The 20,101-nt window shown below is 52.5% G+C and overlaps 1 long non-coding RNA gene across 1 annotated transcript in view; it reads left to right on the forward strand.

The window, feature by feature from the left end:
• Positions 1 to 2,351: 2,351 nt before the first annotated feature.
• Positions 2,352 to 20,101, forward strand: part of LOC138424320 (uncharacterized) — a 109,391-nt gene continuing 91,641 nt past the window's right edge. Inside the window, exons 1-2 of the long non-coding RNA XR_011250751.1 lie at positions 2,352 to 2,533; positions 3,219 to 3,304. This is a non-coding gene — a long non-coding RNA (uncharacterized lncRNA). The remainder of the gene's footprint in view (positions 2,534 to 3,218; positions 3,305 to 20,101) is intronic.

The raw sequence follows: 20,101 nt of genomic DNA on the forward strand, positions 1-20,101 counted from the left end.
ATGTGTGGAGGTGGAAGCAGCGGTCACGTGGAGCCTGGGTGCCTGGATTCAAACAGTGCCGGGTGACTCAGACCCCACATCCCTGCCAGCAAAATCGCCTGTGGTTCTTTGTGGGCTGAAGCAAGAAATGAGCACGCCCTTCCCAGGTATATTAGTTTCCGTGGGTGTCATAACAGATTAACCACAGCTTGGCTGACTTACAGCGACCCAACTGTCGGTGTGGGCAGAGGCACACTCCCTTGAAAGCTTCCATGGGAGGGCCCTTTCTCACCTCTCTCAGCTCCTGGGGGCTCCAGGCATGCAGGGGCGTGTGGCCACATCATTCCAGTCTCTGGCCTTCTCTGTGTCTATGTCTTCTCTGCTGTCTTAGAAGGGATATTGGTCATGGGATTGAGGACCTAGCCTGGAAATCTAGGGTGGGCCCATCTTCAGTGCCTTGGTTATATCTGCAAAGACCCTCTCCCCCAAGGTTCCGGGGTTTAAGACTCTCTTTGGTGGTCCCAGATCAACCTATGATACCCGGGGGTCTGGAACCTGTGGAGCACCAACCCCAGTCCTGCGTGTTGCCTTCTCCAGGGAAGCCCAGCTGTGTCCCAGCACCTCTCAGGGGTGACATCCTTGGGGACACTTAATGGAGTCTGAGGGAGGAGCGGCAGACTCCTGGGGAGGGCTACTCGCAGGCAGCCACCGTGCGACCCCCCTCCCTGGCCAGCAGTTCTGAACAAGGAGAAGGGTGTTCGACTGGGAGGATTTGGCCCCTGGGAACTTCACTGGAGGAAGGAATCTGTCCACTTCTCTGGAGTGTCCCTCTGCAGACTTCTATGAGTATCACTTTCTTTTCTTTGTTTTTTTTTTTCAATCTTAGTTGCAGCATGTGGGATCTTTATTTGTGGCATGCAGGATCTAGTTCCCCGATCAGGGATCAAACTCGGGCCCCTTGCGTTGGGAGTGTGGAGCCTTAGCCACTGGACCACCAGGAAAGTCCCAAATGTCACTTTCTGAATGTTTGTGGGAAGGAAGAAAGGAGCACCTGCATGAGGAATGTGGCACAGGGGTCCCGCAGGCCTGGACGCCCATGTGTCTGTGCTGCTGTCTCAAACATTCATACATCACCTGTTGGCAGTGGAGAGAACAGTGAGCCACACAGACACAGTCCAGCCCTCATAGGACTGGCAGCCTAGGGCAAAAGAGAGGGTTAAAGTGAGCCTGTAGATAAAACGATGACAAGCCATTATCGCTGCGAGAAAGGAAACAGACTGTGTGTGGAGATGGAGCTTAACCACAGGGGAGGCCTTGCAGCGGAAATGGAATTTGAGCTGAGACTTAAAACTGGGGAAAAGCATTCCAGACAAAGGGATAGCATGTGCAAAGGTCCTGAGGTTAGAAAGAGCCCAGCCATCAGATAAATGGAAAAATGTCCAGTGGGTTGGAATGTAATCTATGGGAGTGAAAGGGAAGGAGGTTAGCAGGTGCCAAGTCCCTGCTGGCCCTGTCAGCTGTAGGAGGAAATTTGGATTTTATTCCAAAGATGTCAAATAGGTTGTGTCATGCCTTGAATTAGCTTTTTGAAGGTTCCCTTTGGAGAATGGGCAGAAAACAAGACAAGGCAGGGGTTGGCAACCTTTCCCTGTAAATGCTCAGATAGTAAATATTTTGGGCTTTATTGGGGGCCATCAAATCTCTGTCTTGACTAATCAGCTCTGCTATTGTGTAGCACAAAAGCACCCAGAAGTAATTCGTAAGCAACCTGGTGTGGCTGTGTTCCAATAATACTTTATAAAATTGGGCAGCTCTTGGACTGTGGGCAGCACTGACTGCAGTCAGTGGCTTGCTGATTCCTGTTGCTGGGGGACCAAGCTGGAAATGAGAGGAGCACCATGGCCCTGAGTGAGTGACCTTAGCCTTTGGAGTTCTCAGTGTTCTCATCTGTAGAGTAGGCACACCTTACCTCAAAGAGACATTTGTGATATTTCTGAGTATTAATGGAGAGAAGGTGCTGAGCATAGAAGCCAGGCTTGTGGTCGGAGCTGGACACGTGGTGGCCACACACCAGTGGCCCCTCTCTTATCTCATTGAACCAGGGTGGTTGGATGTGCAAAGAAAAGACTTGAAAGCATGGGGTCAGTAGCCTCATACACATGCTGGTCCTCACGGTGCTTTGGCGGCTGATTGAAATGCCTGCATATGGAATTGCATGAATCCAGCAGTGCCATGGATTAGAGCCTCCGCTTCAGTCGGGCTGACAGTCTGCAAATTTTCCTCCCCGTTCGTCACTATGTCACTATGGCCTCACCTCCCCACTTCCTCACCTCCTGCCTTGGCCAGCCCAGCTCCTCCTCCTGTCACTCTCTTCCCTCTTTGGGGAGATGTCTTTGCAGCCACAGATGCCACTGTGCTGCCCCTCTGGGCTGCAGATGGGGCTTAATGACACAATGCTGGCTTACACCTTCCTGTGGCTTTTCTTCCCTCTCCCACCATGGGCGATTTGGAGACTTCTTTTTCTGGCTTGGTAGGAAGGAAACTACGCAGGAAGGTAAGTTTTCTGTTTTTCTTGGGCATTCTGGCTGGAGAAGAGGGAGGCGAGACAGGAGAGTTTTGGGGAGAGTCTGAGCTCATTCAGCTTCCGGCTGATCCTGGGGGAACAGCTTGGGAGGAGAGGTAAGGAGGCTCATGTGGGACCTTTCCTGCCATGCTTCCCCGTTGTTGGGGTCATTACCACAGGCACTGAGCTCGGAGAGCAGGTACTTCAGGGGAGGGTAGAGGTCCTCTTGAGGTACTGCGTTGGGGGGGACCCTGTCGTGAAACTCAAGGAGGCAGAGGCAAGGGGGATGCACAGAGAGGCAGGGAATGTGGCCAGGACCTCAGGGCAGAGAAATGGATGATCCCCAAACCCTGAGACAGAAAGAGAAGACAGATGGATGGATAAATTGGTACAGAGATAGATAGACACACACACACACACACACACACACACACACACTGGCACATACATACTTAAGATACAGAGCATGTCTTCTCTCTGCAGTTAAGTGAGAGCCATTCCTTCATCAACAAAGATTTCTTGAGCACCAACAATGTGCTGGCCATCGGCTGGCCCAGATTACACAATGCCAAGTGAAACAGGCATGCTCCCTGCTCTCACGGCACACTCAGTTTGTTGTGAAATCTAATGCCCTGGGCCAACAGAAACTATTTTTACTCCTCTCGTTATTTCCTAGGGTGAGTCACCCGGCAGTGCCGCCATTACCCCATCATCAGCCAGGAGAAGGCAGAGGGCAGACCTGATGGCCTGGTACCCACATAAGTACGTTTGAAGAGGCTGACCGGCATCCTTGAGCGAAACTGTGAACATGTGAGAGTCAGACCCGCCTAGGTTCAGATCGCCAGCTTTGCCACTCAGTGGCTGGGTGATCTTGGGCAAGTGACTTTACTGCTCTGTACTTCAGGTGCCCCGTTTGTCCATTATTATTGGTGCTGGGGACGTGGCAGTGAGCAAGGCAGACAAAATACCCAGGCTTTGTGCATGTTACATCCTAGTTGGAGGAGACAAGACAAATACATGAATTTCCAATACACCAGTTGGTGATGAGTGGAATGGAGAGAAGATGAGGCCGGGTACAAGAATAAGGAGCACTTGACGTGGGTGAAGGAATAAGCCATATGGATTTCTGGGGGAAAGGCATTCCAAGCAGTGAAGAAAGCAAGTGCAAAGGCCCTGAGGCTAGAGGGACTTTCAGATGGGATTAACAGAAGGAATTTGAGATGGGAGATGACCCAGGTGAATCCAGTGTAATCATAAAGGCCTTTTTTTAAGAGGGAGGCAGGGGATTGGAGGCCTAGAAGACCATGTGAAAAGGGAAGCAAGAGGTCCCGTGATCAAAGGTAGGGCCGCAAACCAGGGGAGGTAGTGGCCTCTAGAAATTAGGATAAACAACTTTCTCAGCTGAAGACATCAGAAAGAGCTCAGTTCTGATACCTCAATTTTCTTTTAAGCTCAGCCACGGTGAAGGGATCCCTCCCTCCCCTGAGTATTCCTGGGAGCCCGGAGTGGGAGGTCTTCAGTTTGCCTCGACTGTCCCCAGCCCCAGACCTGGGGCTGCTTCCCCTGCCCCATCACCCTGGTACTATGGCTCTGGCTCCACTAGCCGTCCGGGTGCCCCCAGGCGCTCCCCTCTCTCCCACCTCCGGCCTCTCACAGACCTTCCCTTCTGCCTGGAGTGCCCCAGCCGGTGCCCTCTGTGCCTTGGGCTAGCCCTCGATGTCTGTGACTCCTTTAGGCCTTTCTCATCCCCTCCTCTGTCCTTAGCTTAGCTCTTAGCACGCCTTTGGTATTTAAAGGCCTATTTTCTTCTTTGTTTTTCTCTCTCAGGGAAAGACAAATGGCTCCTATTTATGAGTCCTCATTGTGTGCGGTCAGGGTCCTTGCGAAGAGCTGCAGAGGCTGTGGCTGATCACATAGAATGTGAAGAGCACCTTGTAGAATTGTGTAAGGTGGCAACCACTCGGCTAAGTGCTCGTTTCCTCCTCGCAATGAGCCCCAGGGTAAAGTTAAGACCATTTTGCAAATGAGGAAGCAAGTTTGGGACAGAAGGGACAGACTCTGAGTTCCCTGCGCCTTTTATTTTTTAAGCATCGATTGAGCATTTTGTCCAGCCCTCTCCATGACTCTGAGACTGATGCTGTAGTCACCACCATTGTGTAGATGGGACAATTAAGACTCAGGGGAGGAGTTGCAGTCCCAGGGTCACAGGTCTAGAAACCGACTGAGCTGGGATTCCAGTGCTGGTCAGCCTGAGGTCTTAAGCCTCAGGAATAAGGAAGGAATGAATCAGGAGACGGCCTTCAGTTCCTTGGCTGTGACCTTGGGGATGCTTCATTACCTGGTCTGTGATAATTTGCTGCTATAGGTGGCTCTGAGCATCTAATCTGTCCTCAGAAGCCCTTTGAGAACAGGGCAGCAGCATTGCTGTGGGGGGTGGGGGGGGGAGGGAGGGATTTTTCTGGGTTCCACACCCAGGTTCTCAGCCCTCTGGGGAAATTCCACCCCTTGGCCCGCCCTGGCGAAGCCGGGAGCCTGGCCTTTTCTCCTGGCCCTGGAGAGACTTCAGAACAGTGGGTGTTCCTGGAAGAGGCCCCTGCCCCACCAAGGCTACTCAAGAACCCTGGGTCCTTGGCTGTTCCCAGGGGAACCTCTAAGACTTTCCTTCTGATTTTGCCTCCCTATCCCCTGGGGGCCAGGCCAGTGGCTGTGGTGTCTGCAGAGAGTCTGTTGGATCCTTTGGGGGCCCGGGGGCACCTCAGGGCGGCTGGGAGGGCCTGGTGGGGCTCAGTCAAGGGGCTGCTTCCCGGCTGAGTGGCTGCTCCCAGCACTCTGAGGCTGCGTGAACTTCCTGGCTTCCTTTCAAAGATCTTCATTAATCCCAGCATCTCCTTTGATATGAATATGAATATCATGAGCGCTCACACTGATTGGTCCTTTACCAGGTGCCAGGTACTGAGCTGCAGTCTTTATCTGGATTATATATTTTTCTCACAAGCTTATGGAGGAAGAGCCATTACTGACACCATTCCCTTGGTGGGTGGGTAAGTGGCACACATATCTGTGAACCCAACTGGAGTTCTGCTAAACGGCCTCTGGTTAGAAATACCAGTTGAACACATTGAGGAAACTGAGGCTCAGAGAGGTGGAGGGCCTTGCCCAAGGTCATTAACTTTGCCCCTGACAACCTGCTGCTCAGTGCCCCCTGGGAGAGTGGGACCAGCTTGGAGTTCACGGCTTTCCTGAACTCCGGTGGGGTGGCCCCAGGAGGGCTGTGTTTTGGGAAATGCCCCGGGGCCCTGAGGGTGGTGGGCCTCTGTTTCCTCAGCTATAAAATGGCAGCAGTAACAGAAGTGTGCCTGACAGACACAGGCTCCTTCCTTAAGGCTTCCTCAGCCCTGAGTTACAAGGCCTGAATTTTCTAGAGCTGCGGTTGGCCCGCAGCCAAGCTCCGTATCTGGCAGTCACGGGCCCTGCCCCGCGCCCGCCGGGCTTGCCTCCTTCCCCTCCCCGACACCGGGCTCCTATAATTGGAGTCCTGTCTGTGAGTTATTGGCTCAATATTTTTATAGGTTTCCCCCAGCCGCCTTTCTCCTTGCTGCCCCCGAATAAAGGAGCCGCACGACTTGAGCCAAAAACACAGCTCAGAGCATGTGTGCCAGTGACCCAGCCCCTGTGAGGGTGAGGTGGAGAACTTTCCATGTGGGCCCAGCCCTGGGCAGGGCCTGTTCCCGTTCTCCCTCTGGCAGCTCCTGCCTGCCTCCTCCTGCTGCTCCACAGAAGCTGCTCTGTCCCCTCAGGCTGGGCCGGCTCCCTGCAGGGCCTCTAATGGTTCTTCTGGGACAAGTGTCCACTCTGTTTGCAGGCTGCCCAGCAGGCAGTCAGCCAGGAAAAGTCAGTCAGTCTGTCATTGTCTCACAGTCAGGCTCCGACAGACAACCTGGGCCACACAGTGAGGCAGGGCCCCTCACAAGTCCAGTCACAGCTGTGGTCAGCCGGTCGCTTGGCCAGCCTCAACGGGTCAGACAGCCGGGCAGTTAGCCACTGACTCACAGATGGACTTGGTTACACCTAGTCACAGCTGTTCACACCAGGGCTCACAGTCACCAGGTCATCCAGCCAATCTCAGTCACCGTCTCACAGTCAGACCCAGCGGCACATTCAGGGCTACACTGCCAGCCCCGCCACTCAGTGTGGGTCACAGCCACGGTCAACATGCCTCCTGCCAACTGGTGAGTCACAATCTGTCAGTCAGTCAGTCAAGGCCGGGTCAGTCAGCCCACCTCCAGCAGCCGCCCAGTCATCTAAAGCACCTTGTCCTGTCACCTAGCAGCCCATCAGTCAGTCAGCCGATCAACATGTTGCAGATAGTCAGCTGGCAGAATGTCGTCTCACAGTCAGACGCAGGTACACAGGCCCAGTCAGCCAGTCAGGCAGGTGATCATCCATCAGTCCGGTCTGTCTCAGGCACCCCATGGTCATCAAGGCCGCCGGACAGTCAGTTTCCGTGACTGAGGCAGATAGTCCACTCAGTCAGACCAGTCTTTCTACCGAGCTGCTGTGTCCAGGTCAGTCCCAGCCACAAGGTAATACCAGCCAGCCAGTTGGTCCTTCTCAGAGAGTCACAGGTGCAGGCACCAAGGGCAGCTGAGGCCCTGGGGCTGCAGTCAGACATCTGGTCATCCAGTCAGTCTGAAAGGGGCAACCCCTCCCCCAGCTTTAGTCCTTCAGGCAATATCACCACTCGAGGCTGTTGGACTGGGAGTCATAGTTACCCAGTTACCTAGTTAGTCTGAATCGGCCACCAGCCCCACTGAATTAGTCACAGGAGTCAGGCGAAAAAAGTAAGTCGCGGTAAGTTCCTAGGTATCCATTCAGTCTTAATTAGGCAAACAGCCAGTCAACTACCTACCACCAAGCCCATTGTCATGAACCAGTCAGCCAGTTGGTCATGCAAACCCACTCCGTGAGCTAGTGTGCTGATCAACCAGTCCCTTGGCCAGTCAGGCTCCACCCATCAGCCTAGTTTCAGGCAGTCCAGTCAGCGTGGTCAGTTGCAGGCTTCCACAGTCTGAGGCCAGGTCCAACCCAGTCACAGCCAACCAGCCACCATCAGTCAGTCACTCATCTAACCTCATGCGCACCAAGGTTCAGGCTGGCTTCTTAGAGAAGCAGATGAATCGTTAGCAAATCCAGGACAGAAATCCTAAATCAAACCCCAGACATGCCTTAACCCCCTTCAGCAGTGTCCAGAAACATCAAATCAGGCTTTGCTCCTGATTTGTCAGGAAGAGTCGGGGTGAGGGGCAAGTAAGTCGATTTACAACTCCAGCGGAATTCACTTGTCAGCCAGTGAGGGTGAAGACCACCAGAACAGGGCAGGAGACCCCAGGACAGCTTCCTACCCACACCATCTATATGCCCTTGGTGGTGTTCTCAGAGCAGGGACCACCCAGGGCTCTTCACAGAGGAAGAAGGTGGGGAGCATACCGGATGCCCCAGAAGCCCCTGGCATCCTCCTTTCCCTCGTGCCCCCTCTCACCTCTTGCTCTCCACTCCCTCTTCCATCCTCACCTCCCACCTGCTCTGCCTAGATCTGCACCCAACCCTCCCCTGTCTATTCAGATCCTGTCCTTGGCATCCCATAGTGCTGTTCACCTCCTCAACACATATGCATGGACACCACTCTCCTTCACTTACCTCCTCATTTCAGAGCATCCTGATCCAAGCAGCCTGGGGAGGGGGACGCTCAGGCCCCCTCTGTGCCCTGTCTCCCCTTTCTGCCCTCATGAATCCCACTGCCCAGCGATGCCCTTAGGGGACCCACTCCTGGCTTGAGAAGGGGCATGAAAAGGAGATGCAGCTTTTCCTGCTGCAACACCCCCTCCTCCCAGCTCTCTGGAGGAGAGGGATGACAGGGAAAACCCTGGGAGGGTGGTCTCCATCTCCCTGATTTCCTGTGGTGGCCCCAGGATTTCTCTGGAGCCAGGTAGGAATTCTCATCATGGGGCAAACAGGCTCCAGTCCAGCAGGGGAGTCAGTGGGGATTTCTCATCCTGAGGGGAGCACTGTTCAGAGGCACTGAGGCTGCCTCCGGCTGAAATGGACCTGCTCCTTGCAGAGGGGCTATGGGCCCCTTCTGGCATGGGGACTCACCCACTTGTGACAACAGTGGGCACAGTGGTTGGTTTTCTGAGCCTCAGATCCTAACTCCTAGGCTCAAGGTGTGGAAGAAGTTAAGAAAGCATCGAAAGGGATTAGGTCCCTGTTGACTTGGGGCTAATTTTTTCTAAGCAGGCAAGCTGATGGTCCAGGCTAAAGGGGCTCATGGAAGCTTCTTCCCATGACTCTTCTCAACCTGATTCCACACACACCCGGCCCTGCCAGCAACTCCAGTCGCTAAGGGCTTCCTGTGCACCGGTGACGCTAGATGGGCTGTCAACATTTTACTCCTACAGTAATCATGTGAAGTCTGTGCTTTCGCTGTGCCCATTTTACAGAGGAAGAAATTGAGTTTCCAGAAGTTGGAGTAATTTGCCCAAAGTCATGGTGCTAAGCGGCAGAGCCAGAACTGTCTACTGCTAAGGCCAGGGGACGCCTCCCCTTGTTCTGAGAGCCACATGTGCACCCCATGCCCTGTCTGGCAACATTTCAGTCTTTCCTCCATGGTCTTACACTTCCCTGTCTTCCTGCCTCCCCTTCTGGCTCCTACTGTCTGGAACTCCACTCTCTGCTTGATGCCCCTCAATATTTGTTCTTCCTTCTTCAGAAACTGAACCTCCAATTAGGTTAGGTGGATGTTAGGTGGATGCATGCTCCCTTGGGATAAAGAGGACACTCCTGCAGCTGACCCTGCTGTTCTGTGTTTATGCCTGGGTTGGGCTGACAGGATGCAAAATCAGGCTACTCTTTGCCGGGATGGCTTTTCTAGGAATTGAAGAAAGCTGCTGGTGGTCTCCTGGTAGATGAGGCCCCGTGGCCTAGGGCTGGGAGGGTGGCTGGCTGTGTGTCGAGGAGGCTGCAGACCCGTGTCAGGGCACACTGCCGGGGACAGAGTGCACACTGGGGTTTCAGTCACCCTGTAAACCAGTCCTGGCATGGGGTGGGGTATGAGGGGGCTAAGCCCTCAGGCCCAGCCCTGGGCTCTGCCCCAGGCATAGAGGGAGAAGGGGGAGTCAGCAATCAGTGGTCTGTGGAACGTTTGGCAGGGTCTCTGGGCCTGGGACCCCAGGACCGGCTGTCTTGGGGCCTGTGACCATCCTTACTCAGCTTCCCCCACCCGCCTCCCCGATCAGCCTCTCTCCCAGCTCCCAGCCTCTCTCCCAGCTCCCCACCTCTCAGCTGTCCCCATTTTCCTTCCTCCTCCTCTGCCTGCTCCCCTCTCTCCCGGCTCCTTCCTCCTCTCCCGCTTCCTTGTCCCTCCTCCACACTCAGCCCTCCTCCTTTCTCCCACCCCATCTCTTCCTCTCCTTTTGGGTCTCTCTCACTTGGTAGATCCTCCATCTCATTCCCAGGGGGCTGTCAGTTTAAACATCCCTCTCGCCCCCTCCCTCAGTCTGTAGGTCTCTTTTTGTCTGTCTGTCTGTCGGCTTCTCCTCCCTGCCTTCCTCCCTGCCCCCACCTTCCCTTACTTCCTTCCTTCGTCCTCCGGTGAATCTCCTTTCCTGAACTCAGGTTTGCAGGAGCTGCCCCCGTGTCTGCAATGTTCTGTAAGCTGACCGACCCTGACTCCAAGCCCAGCCCTCGTGCTGGCGGGCCAGATTCCCGCTTATCCGGCTCAGTCCCCATGGAGCCTCCCCAACGTCTTTCCTGTAGGGTTTGCCTGAGGGATAGGACCTCTTCAGCCTTTCCCCACCCTCGCTGCTGCCTCATTGCCAAGTCCAGCGCATCCTTTGAAGTCTCCCAGGGCTGCTCCTTCTAAGCCACACTTGGATCTGGCATTCTTCCGTATCTGATATGGGGGATCGGCCTCCTTGGGATCCCACAGAGGAGCCATCAGCTACTCTCCCCAGCCCCACCCACCGCCCTGAGGGTGCCCTGAGCACTTTAAAGTTCTATCCCTTTCCTAGGCAATGTTCCCTTCTCTTCCCTCTGGGAGCCCAGACTAATCTTCTAGATTTCACAACAGCCAGAGGCTATCTCCAAACCCTGCAATAACCCCGAAGGGCCTGGCTCCCTGCTGGAGCCTCCGTGAGCCAGCACAAACAGCTCTCCTTCTTTCTGCTTCTTCCCCAGCAGCAAAGGCAAAGCAAACACACATCAACAAAAGGCTCAGTTAAACATCGCCCCTTCACCACCACCTGCCCCCACGCCCCCCTCCATTCTCTGTATTCTCAAGTCACTGCTTTGCACACCCTTGACCTGTGTTAAGCCTTGCCCTGTATCCAGCTGGGGGGCTGCACACCTGTGTCCTGGGGGTGGATGTGCATCAGGCCCATGTGGGAGTGACTGTCCAACCACGTTCCCAGCAGGATCACCACTCTAGGCTCTCCTGACAGCCTCTACTTGAACAGTCTTTTGGTTTAAAGACAACTCAAGCACCTTGGGAAAGAGTGCTGAGGCCTTTGAAGAGGGGTTGGGTGCCGTGTTTTCCTTATCCCAGGTACAATCGCCTCCCCACCCGCCCCCACCACCCACTCCAGCTTTTGCTCCATCTCGTAATTACCTGGTAGGCTGTTTGCTGCTAACATGTGCTGACCTGAGGTTGGTAATCAGTTGGGTGGATATCGGTGGAGGCAGAGGCCCTCAGGAGACTGGGGAGGAGGGCATGGCAGCCCCACGGACACTTCAGAAGCTTTGGCTGAGGAGTTGGGCTATGAAGGGAATGTGGGCAAAGACTAGGAGGCACTTAGACGCTATCTTTTGGGGATGGGGGAGGCCGTAGGGGAAAGGCCTCTGGTGTATGCATCTCCACATCTTTTGAGTCTTGGTCCAGATAACAGGGATCTTAAAAGCAACTCTTTACTGGCCCCAGTTTTGCAGGAAGTGAGGGTTGTGTCTTAAACTATAAACTTTCCCATTAGCAGTAAGAGCCCTAGGACCCCACCCAGCGCCTCCTGAGTTGCAGCTGCCCTGCAGGAGAGATTTCTGTAAGGGACCTTCTGGTCGCCTCCCAGCGACACTGCTCTCATCCCCAGCGGCTCTGTGGAGGACTTTATTTCGATTCATGCTTGGTGGTGATGATATTTTTTGAGGGGCCTGCAGGGTGAAAGGCAGTGTCAGAAGCCCTTAATTCTGAGACTCGAGGGGGCTTCGCAAAGACAGTCCCTCCCCACAATGACAGTTCCTCCCCTGCTGAGCACAAACCTAGCATTTTCCTCACTTTCGGGTTCCAAGTAGGAGGGCCAGGCCACAGTGTGAAATGCTCTTAGAGGAGTCCTGCTGGGGTGACAAGGCGGAAGAAAAAGGCAGATGGCTCCCCACTGCCCTTGGGATGACATCCAAATGGCCTGCCTGCTGGATTCACAAAGGCCATCCTTACCCTACCCCTGGGCACTGCTCCAGCCTGTGCCGTTGTAACTTGTAGCCAATTCCAGCCACTAGAATGTCTTTAGTCTTTGGAACAGGTCTCCTGGCACCCCAAACCAGCCCCTCTATAGAGAACACTCTTCCCTCCCATTACCTCTTGGCCAACTCCTATGCATCCTTCAGGACTTAGACATCACTTCCGCCAGGAAGCCTTTCCTTAATGCTCAGAGGAGAGTCAGTAGAGCATAACTGTTAGGAGTTCAGCCACAGTTGGTTTAGACTCTAACTTCACTAGCTGTATTAGTTGCCTAGGGTTGCTGTAACAAAGCATCCTAAGCTGGGTGATTCAAACAACTGAAATTTATTGTCATAGAATTATGCTTGAAGTTCAAAATCAGGGCGTCCACAGAGTGAATCTGTTGCCTGCCTCTCCCCTAGCTCGTGGGAGCCTCAGGCATTCCTGTCCTTGTAGAGGCCCTCCTCCCTGTTCCTCTTCATTGTCTTCCCTCTGTGTGATGTCTCTGTGTCCAAACGTCCTGTCTCTATAAGGACAACAGTCAGTCATGTTGATTAGAGCTCACCCTAATGACCTCATCTGAGCTTTCCCTTTGTAGAAAGCATTTCTCCAATTCAGGTTGTATTTTGAAGTACTAGGGTTTAGGATTTTTTACCAGCTGAGCCACAACGGAGAAGGCAATGGCACCCTACTCCAGTACTCTTGCCTGGAAAATCCCATGGACGGAGGAGCCTGGTAGGCTGCAGTCCATGTGGTCGCTGAGAGTTGGACATGACTCAGTGACTTCACTTTCACTTTTCACTTTCATGCATCGGAGAAGGAAATGGCAACCCACTCCGGTGTTCTTGCTTGGAGAATCCCAGGGACAGCGGAGTCTGGTGGGCTGCCGTCTATGGGGTCGCACAGAGTTGGACACGACTAGAGCAGCTTAGCAGCAGCAGCTTAGCAGTAGCAGGGTTTAGGATTTCAAGGTATCTTTTTGGGGGGAGATACAGTTCAACCCGCAACCCTCCTCTGTGACCTTGCATATGTCACTTCATGTCTCTGAGCCCTGTTTTTCTCATCTGTTAAATGAGGGTTGTGAAAAGGAAAAGCGTGGCTCCAGGATGCTGGGGACTTGGGCTCAAGGCTTAGTTCCACTGACCAGCTGTGTGACCTTAGGGAAGTCCCTTTACCTCTCTGAGTCAGTTATCTACTGCAGCAGACAAAGCGTCCCAGGCTTAGGGGCCTAAAACAACAACCGCCATATACTTCGCTCATAAGTCTGCAATTTGGGCAGAGCTCAGTGGAGAGAGCTCTTTTTGAGTTCTATGTGACAAAAGCTGAAGCAGCTCAGACTGAGGCTGGAGGATGAGTCAAGGTGACTCATTCATGTGCCCAGCAAGCAGATGCTGGCTGTGGGCTGGGCACTCAGCCAGGGCTATGAGCCAGGGACCTTGGTGTTTCTTGTGAGTCTCTCCCTGGAGCTGCTTGATCTTCTTCACAGCATGGTAACTGGCTTCTAAGAGTGTAGCGTGGTGGTCAGGTCAGGCTTCCAGAGACTCAATATTCCCCCACACCTTGAAGGTGCCATTTACTTGTGTTCCCTTGGGAAAGCACTTCACCTCCCCAGGGGTTCAATTCCCTGTCTGAAAAAGGAGGCTGAGAATGGATGCCTCATTGTGGGTAGCAAAGGAGAAGATGCACGTGCAGGTCTTTGCTTAGAAGAAAGCGCACATGACATTCTCCATTAACGTCTTTTTTTCCCATAAACGTTGCTTCCCAGGTTCCTAAAATGGAGCTGGTGTCAGAGGTGGGACCCACAAAGGTATTCCATGAAGTCACTGTTTGTGGCCATACGATGGCAGAAACGTAAGGAACCTGTAACCTACACGACCGAATGAGTGAACGCTTTCTGTCTTAGGCTGCGTCCCTTCAGAAGCAGACTCTGAGGCAAAGATTGGAGAGGACTCTAGGAAACACAGGCAGGTGTGTAGAGAAATGAGACAGGGCAGGGAAGCAGCCAAGACGGTGTGTATTAACGAACAGGTCACTGCTTTCGGCACCTGGGACTTGGTGCCATTGGGTCCCCTGGGAGAACTGTCCTGCTTGAGATCCGAGGAAGCTGGGTGTTTGATCCCCACCTCCTGACTGTTTCGCTTGAGGTTGCTCCTGGGGTGTTTACTGCACAAGCTCTGCCCGGTCAGGCTCACCCCTGAAGCCAGGGGCTCCCAAGGATGAGGGCTGTCCAGGTGCTTGCCTGAGAAGCCTTTGGGTGTCAGAGAACAAGGATGTAGGTGAAGGACCTAGAAACTCAGTTTGGGGTCTCAGGGCTCCCTGATTCTGGATGTCCTTCAAAGGCAACACATGATTCTGTACATGGTCTCCCCTCCGCCCTCCCCTACACTCTGAATGTTCCCATAGAACAATGGGTGTTTGTCTGCACGAACTTTCCTCCTGCTGGCATCTTCTCGGGCTTTTTCTCCCCATTGCCTCTAAAGCAGGTCATCTGACCTGAGACTCTGAGGAGCTGCGGCTGGCTGGGAAATTGGTGGATAGGTCTGGGAGGAGCTGGTTTGCATGAGAACATTTAAAACATATTTGGCTAAAGAAGCAGGGAAGTTTCCTGCATGGGTGTCTGGAGGTTGGGCGTGAACCGCTGACCTGTTGTTGGTGCTCCCCGCCCCCTCCCTGCCGCTCCACATCTGGCTCCGAGTCCTCTGCAGGAAGGGGCTGCAGCAGAAACTGAGGTCCCCTTCCCTGCGGGATGAGGGGACAAGCTGGGCCTGTCATTGACACTGCACTCTATGTTGGGCTTGGGTTCTATTCCTGGCTAAGCCAATGTCTGGTGGTGACCTTGGACATGTCACTTTGTTCTCCAAGCTTATTCTTCTACATCTGTAAAATGGGGTCAGTTCTTCACTTCTGCCTCACAGGGCCGATGAGAGCTTGGCACTAGACCTGCATGTACTTGGTAAATGATAAAGTGGGGTGAAGAGCGGCCCCCACTGCAGCCTGAAACCAGAGCTCTAGGGGTGTGTTCTTGGAGAATTTGAGCCTTTGAGGATCCAGAGTGGCATATATGCTATTGGCTACCTTGGCATTGGGGACATGAATGAGGACCAATTCCAGGCAGTGAAGATTGATGGAGCAGAGCCTGCAGAGGAGAGGGTGTCTGCGGCAAACTCTGGAGGCAGTGAGTTCATAAGACTGAGTGAGACACACCTTGGAAAACTCACCACACCCAGGGAAAATGGGGCCAGGAAGAAAGGACTCTGGTGCGTGCAGGGGAGGCAGGGCTATGCGATGCTTGCTGACTTTACTCACAGAAACTTGATTGAGCCTTTGCTATATGCGCGGCCCCATGCGGAGGGCCTGCCTCAAAAAAAAATCCTATTTTATCCAAGCAGCAACGGAATGAGGTTGAAACTATCTTTTGTCTTCATTTTATAGATGAGCAAATGGAGGCTCAGATAAGAGAAGTAGATTCCTGGGGTGGGGGTGGGGTGAGGGACACACAGCTTATCACTGGCAGTTTGGGCTCGAACTCATGTCTGGGGGTTGACTGTAGAATCTGGATGTTTTCCACAAACACAACTAAAAGAAAGTCTCGCTTTATTCTAAACAGGAGGAAAACAAAGTGACGAACTAGTCTAGCATGCAGATCAGAGGAATTTGCCAAGAGGGCTGGAGCTCTCCAGTGGGATCAGCTATAGTAACTTGTTGAACCCTACAACTTTCCAACTGCAGATATGGAGCCCCTGGTTCCAAAATGATTTGAGAATTTCAAGGTGGTGACAATTCGGTATGAAACTGAATGTGTGGCCCTTCTAAGTGCAGGGCCTGGGTGACTACATGGACCACACACCCACAAAGTCCCTGGCCTTGTACCCCTGCTGCCAACAGCTAGTGGGTACAGATGGGGTTCTCTGTGGCAGGATGAGTACAGGGCAAGCTCCAGGGCCAAATAACCTGGGTTCGAACCCTGGGCTCCCAGCTTTCTAGTTAATGACCCTGAGTAACTTCTTTAACCTCTCTGAACCTCAGTTTCCTCATCTGCAAAATGGGATGTTGTTAGTTCTTCTTTTCTAGGAGTAGTGTGAGGTGGAAATAATATGATGCAGTAAATTGTTGAGCCCAGTGCCTGGCCCACAGTACATACCAGTAGTACCAGGTACTGGAGTCAATAGTCCCTCCCCCTTCCACCTCCCCCAGGGCACAGACGCCAAGGAAATGCCAGGTCCCAGCTGTCATTCCCTCCTGCTGCTCAACCTCGGGCCAGAATCTTAGAGATTGCAGCTTCTGCTCTAGCAACCCCTCCTCCACTCCCCATCCCCCAGGCTCTTAATGAGTTTAGTATTTTCATCAAATCATTCTTCCTACAACACAGGACTGGGGCAGGCTAAAAATAGCTCCCCGAGTCACATGACAGCTCCAAATGCGGAGGCTCCCAGCAAAGGTACAAGTGCGACTCCCTGTTTCCTAGGAAATGAGAGTCATTGTGATGCCTGACGCCAGGCCTCTGCCAACGCAGCCAGGGCGCTAGCAAAAAGCACATTGTCTGCTGTGACATCCCCGCGTGTGACGGGCGGAGGGCGAGGCCGTGGGGGAGGCAGAGCCCCCGCAGCTGGCAGACCCCATGGCCTGGCGCCCTGGAGTCTGAGCCAGAAGCTGCTCCTCGCCTTCAGGAGTAAGGGGACCCCAAGGCAAGAGCTTCCTCACGCCTGGATTTTCTGACCCCATCTTTCTACCCAGGAGCAGTCAGGAAACTGCTTTGCCAGCAGGAATGATGTTTTTTTTTTTTTCTTTCCTGGTCCTTACACTTTCTACCTCTTGCTCTCCTGTCAACGACTTGCAACTAAAGGTATTCTATTGTTTGGCATTGAAAGTGAATCTGTGGACAAACACTCCCTCATGGAAATCTTGCCAGGCTCCTCCACTCCCTGCCCACCCCCCACCGAACCCCCCCACCCCCGCCAACCCCCCAGTATAAGATAACTCCCAGTTCCCTAGACCGGTCATGAGACTCCCAAGCTTGAGTGCCTCACAGTCACCTGGAGGGTTCATGAATCCCTTGATGCTGGTCACAGCCCTGAGAGTTTCTCATCCTGTAGGAGTGGGGTTGGGACCAAGACTTTGCATTTCCAGGTAGTTCCCACAAGACTCTGGTGCTGTGCTCCAAGGAACAAACTTTGAGAACCACCGCCCTAGATGCTGTGGCCCATATTTCCCATCCCCTCCACTTCCCCCCATCCCTACTTCCCTTCCTTCTCTGTTCTCATCTTAGAGCAACCCCATGTCACTTCTGTGCCCTGGCTGTACCCTCAGTAAGGCTCTCTGGCCTGAATCTGCATCTTGCTGCCTGGGCTGCCCTCTTTCCCACTTCTCACTGGCTACCTCACACTTTAAGTGTAAGAATTACAGTAAAAATGATTGCTTATTGATCAGGAACCACAGAGTCCTCCCTCTTCACAATGCTGTGCGGTAAACATTGCTTTTATTTCCATTCTGTCCACTGTCATTATCTCCATCCTGTGATAAGAAAACCAAGACTCAGATGGCAAGTCATAACCCCAAGTCACAGAGCTAGAACACAGCTGGGGTTTAAGCTGGTCTGAATTTTAAGCCCATACGTAAGTCACAGCTCATCTGCATCCCTTGGGAGCCTTCCCTAAACCTTCTAGACTAGATTTTGTATACCTTCTTGGAGTCCCCCTATACTCCCTGTGTGTCTTTATTAATGCACTAGCAGCCTTGTACAATAGTGACCCTTTGATGAGCCCGTCTCCTGATTTAGGTGGTTTGTTGCTTAAAGGTGTGGACTTTGTCCTGACTCATAACATCCCAAGTGCCTAGAACAGGGTCTGGCATTAATAAGTGCTCAATAAATGCTCATTTGCTGGCTGACTGACTGAATAATGGTTGTTTAAATGTTTGTTGAGTGAATGCACAAATCGTTGCTGCCTGATTACTCATCAGGTAATGCATAAACAGTAGGTGCTCATTGCTGGAATAAATGAATGAGCTTATTCATTCATTCAGTTCTCTAGACATGTTGGTTGGTTGAATGAATGAACTGATGGTAGCTACCGAAAATGCTTGCTGGATATATTAATGAATGCATGAAGGACTAGTAGGTATTCACGAAGTGTCTGTTGCCTGGCTGGGTGCAGGGATGGGTTGGACTCGCAGAACCATGGATGGGTGGTTGGATGGTAGAATGGATAACCAGTTAGGTAGGTTGGTGACTAAACAGTCCATAGAATTCTCCAGGCCAGAATACTAGAGTGGGTAGCCTTTCCCTTCTCCAGGAGATCTTCCCAACTGAGGTCTCCCACATTGCAGGCGATTCTTTACCAGCTGAACCACAAGGGAAACCCAGGTAGGTTGGTAGATGGATAAATAGATGAAGAGATGGGTGGGTGAATACCTGGATGGATGTGTGGGTGGATGAGGGGCTGGATGGATGGGTGGATTGGTGTATAGTTGGATGGATGGGTAAATAGTTGGAGAAGTAGGTGGGTGAGTTGGTGGGTGCATGGTTAGATAAGGAGGGGGGTGGGAGACACGGCCATGACTCTGGCCTTGTCAGCATAGGTACTCTCTGCGTGATGCCACTTCCACCAGGTAGATGACAAAGAGTGAGTTATGCATGGAACCCCAGGGCACGTGGAGTCTGCAGTCAGCAGGGCAGCCGGAGGGTTCTCTGCGCCACGAGCTATGACTTGGGAAGCCAGGTGGATGATGCATCATGAGTGTCACAAGGGGGCTGTGAAAGTGTTTTAAATGTCAGGATGTCACCCAGCTGTGAGACTGGGTCTTGACGTTTGTCATGTTCCCGAATCACTTGTTTTAATGACTAATTATTTTCCCTCTTCTGACATGGCTCCTTGGGGGAGAGTGGGGGAGCTTGGCGGGAAGCCGGGAACCTGTGCTTGGCAATTGAATTCACTAACAAGCCAGACGTGAATTAACCCCGACCTGCCAGGTGTGCAGCAGAACCTGGCAGGCCCAGCTCCCAGGCCCAGGCAGGTGCTGCTCGGCTGGGAGGTCCTTCCAGGGCTGGCAGGCACCCGAAAAGAATTCAGAATGTCTAAGCCCAAATCCAGATGGCTGTCTGAAAATCTATGAAAATGCAGGTTATTGGCTTAAGAGATACTTGATTTTGATCTAAATGAAATGATTAGCCTTGTGGTTTTTATAAAAAAGTACTTGCTACGTATGGGCCAGTGTATAAATACTTCACCTGAAATATCTCATTTCATCCTTGCCATAGCCCTTTTATCATTATCTTCTTCATTTTACAATTGGGGAAACTGAGGGACAGAAATTGTTATCGAGGTTTTAAAACATGTCTTGAAAATTCTCTGATGTTCCCTTCAAGAGGTGAAGTCTAATTCCCTTCCCCTTAAATTTGACCTGGGATTAGCAACTTGATTATGCAGAGCAGAATGAGGTAGAGATGGCCTATGTGACTTCTGAAACTAGATCAGGATGGTGGCACAGCTTGCTCCTGGCTCTGTCTTGAGACACATGCCTCTGGAGACTCGAACCTCCATTAAAGAACTCCGGCTGCCTTGAAACCACTGGGCTGGAGGGAGAGCCCCTGTGGGGAGACCACATCCATGTAGAGAGAGGTCTGAAGTGCTCTAGTCATTCCAGTCTCAGCAGTTCTGCATCTTTCTTGCCCTGATACCAGACACGTGAGTGCGGAAGACTTGGAGGTGACTCTATCCGCAGGCCATGCCTGATCGTAGCTGCAAAATTGACTGTGAGGGAGAACCACCCAACTGAGCCCAGTCCAACCCCATATCACGAGTCATAACAGTAAAATGACTGTTGTGAAGTTTGGAGAGGCTTTTATGTAGCAGTAACAGAAACAATGGTGAAATGTCCTAGATGATGGGCTCAGGAGCCACACACTTACCCTGTAAAGTAGTCCAGACTTGCCTTCATGGTCTTGCCTCTTTACTCTACCCATTGCATGGACTAGTCTCAACATTGGAGGCTTGGAAGAGGATTCAGTTAAATAATCTGAGTAAAGCATTGTGTTCAGTGCTTGGAACATAGTAAATGCACCATCTTAGTTAAATTCATCA

This window comes from Ovis canadensis, chromosome 19, assembly GCF_042477335.2.
Source record: "Ovis canadensis isolate MfBH-ARS-UI-01 breed Bighorn chromosome 19, ARS-UI_OviCan_v2, whole genome shotgun sequence".
Classification (NCBI taxonomy): Eukaryota; Metazoa; Chordata; class Mammalia; order Artiodactyla; family Bovidae; genus Ovis; species Ovis canadensis.